Source organism: Carlito syrichta, unplaced genomic scaffold (genome assembly GCF_000164805.1).
Source record: "Carlito syrichta isolate Samal-C Ts95f unplaced genomic scaffold, Tarsius_syrichta-2.0.1 Scaffold126461, whole genome shotgun sequence".
NCBI lineage: Eukaryota > Metazoa > Chordata > Mammalia > Primates > Tarsiidae > Carlito > Carlito syrichta.
Genome location: NW_007070557.1, coordinates 101,940 through 104,541, shown reverse-complemented (window position 1 = coordinate 104,541; position 2,602 = coordinate 101,940).

Sequence of the window (2,602 nt, the reverse complement as noted above, 5' to 3'; positions counted from 1 at the left end):
GACCTGCTGGGCTTAGGTGATCTTTCCGCCTCAGCCTTCCAAGTAGCTGGAACCACAGGCATGTGTCACTACACCTGGCCAATTTTCTGATTTGCTGTAGAGATGAGAGCTCACCAAATTGCCCAGGCTGGTCTTGAACCCCTAGACTCAGCCAATCCTCTTGCCTCCGTCTCCCAAAGTTCAGGTATGACAGGCATGGGCCACCTCACCCAGCTCTACAAAATGTTTTTTTTTTTAAATTAGCCATGGCCGGGCTCAGTGGCTCAGCTTGTAATCCCAGCACTTTGGGAGGCCGAGGCAAGTGGATTGCCTGAGCCTGCGGGTTTGAGACCCACCTGGGCAATTTGGCGAGACTTCATCTCTACAATAAATCAAAAAAATTAGCCGGGCATGGTAGTGCGTGCCTGTAGTTCTAGCTACTTGGAAGGCTGAGGCAGAAGGATCGCCGGAGCCCAGCAGGTCAAGGCTGTGGTGGCCAGGAGTGTGCCACTGTACTCCAGCCTGGGCGACAGAGTGAGACTCCAACTCAAAAAAAAAAAAATTAGCCAAAGGCCAGGCACAATGACTCACACTGAAACCCCATGACTTTGGGCGGCGGAGGTGAGAGGATTACCTTAGTCCAGGGGTTCAAGACCAGCCTGGGCAACTTAGCGAGACCTCCTCTCTACAATAAATAAATAAATAAATAAATAAACCATGCACACCTGTGGTCCCAGCTACTTGAAAGACTGAGGGAAAAGGATCATATGAACCCAGGAGGTTGAGGCTGCGGTGGCTGTGATCATGCCACTACACTCCAGCCTGGGCGACAAAATGAGACTCCAACTCAAAATATATATATATATACTTAGCTGGGCATGGTGGTGCGTGCCTGCATTCCCAGCACTTTGGGAAGCTGAGGTAGGAGGATCACTTGAGGTCAGAAGTTTGAGGCTGCGGTGATTTATGAGCATGTCAGTGCACTCCAGCCTGGGCAACAGAGTGAGACCATGTGTCCAAAATATATAAGCACATAAATTAATTTTTTTTTTTTTTTGAGTTGGAGTCTCACTCTGTCGCCCAGACTGGAGTGCAGTGGCCGCTCCCGGCCACCGCAGCCTCGACCTGCTGTGCTCCACACCCGGCTGATTTTTTTGATTTATTGTGGAGATGAGGTCTCGCCAACTTGCCCAGGCGGGTCTTGAACCCGCGGGCTCAGGCAATCCACTCACCTCAGCCTCCCAAAGGCGCGGGATTACAGGCTGAGCCACTGAGCCCGGCAGCACATAAATTAATAATGACAAACTCATATTGTTCTTTGCCTGTGCAAGGCACTATTCTAAGCCCATTACATATATTAACTCATTTAATCCTCAAAACACACCCTGTAGATTCTTTTTATTACTACCATCTTCCCCATTTTATAGATGAGAAAACAGAGGGATGGGAAACAGCAGTGCTGGGATTCGAACTCAGGCACTCGGGCTTCAGAGTCCATGCTCTTCATGACCATGCTCTCTAAAGCAGTGCCACTTTGCCGGGTGTGGTGACTCACACCTGTCATACCAGCACTTTGGGAGGTGGAGGTGAGAGAATTACCTGAGTTCACGGGTTTGAGACCAGCCTGGGCAATATTGTGAAACTTCATCTCTACAATAAATCAAAAAATTAGCCATGCATGGTGGCACGCATCTGTGGTTCCAGCTACTTGGAAGGCTGAGGTGGAAGAATCGCCTGAGCCCAGCAGGTCGAACATGCCACTGTACTCCAGTCTGGGTGATAGAGTGAGACTCCGACTAAAAAATAAAAAATAAAGCAGTGCCGCCTAGCAGAACTTTCTGTGAGGGTAGAAATATTCCACATCTGTGTTGGACCATATGCTAGCCACCGATCATTTGAAATGTGGCTAATGTGACAGAGGAACCAAATATTAAATTTTCTTTCATTTCAATTTATTTATTTATTTATTTTTTTTGTGAGTTGGAGTCTCACTCTGTCGCCCAGGCTGGAGTGCAGTGGCACACTCACGGCCACCTCAGCGCCGACCTGCTGGGCTCTCGCGATCCTTCTGCCTCAGCCTTCCAAGTAGCTGTAACTAATTAACCTGGCTAATATTTTTTATTTATTGTAGAGACAAGTTCTCGCCAAGTTGCCTGGGCAAGTCTTGAACCCGCGGGCTTCAGCAATCCACTCACCTTGGCTTCCCAAAGTGCTGGGATTACAGGCTGATCCACCAAGCCCGGCTTTTTTTTTTTTTTTTTTTAAGACAGAGTCTCACCATCTTCCAGGCCGGAGTGCAGTGGCACCCTTATGGCCACCGCCGTCTTGACCTGCTGGGCTCAGGCAATCCTTCCGCCTCAGTCTTCCAAGTAGCTGGAACCATAGGTATGTGCCAACATGCCTGGCTAATTTTTTGATTTACTGTAGAGACGAGGTCTTGTCATGTTGCTCAGGCTGGTCTCAAACCCCCTGGGTTTAGGCAATCTTCTCATCTCCACCTCCCAAATTGCTGGGATTACAGGCAGGAACCACCGCCCCCAGTCATGTGCATAGTTTGTAAAGAAACAGGAAGAGCCAGGCTCGGTGGCTCAGCCTGTAATCCCGCGCCTTTGGGAGGCTGAGG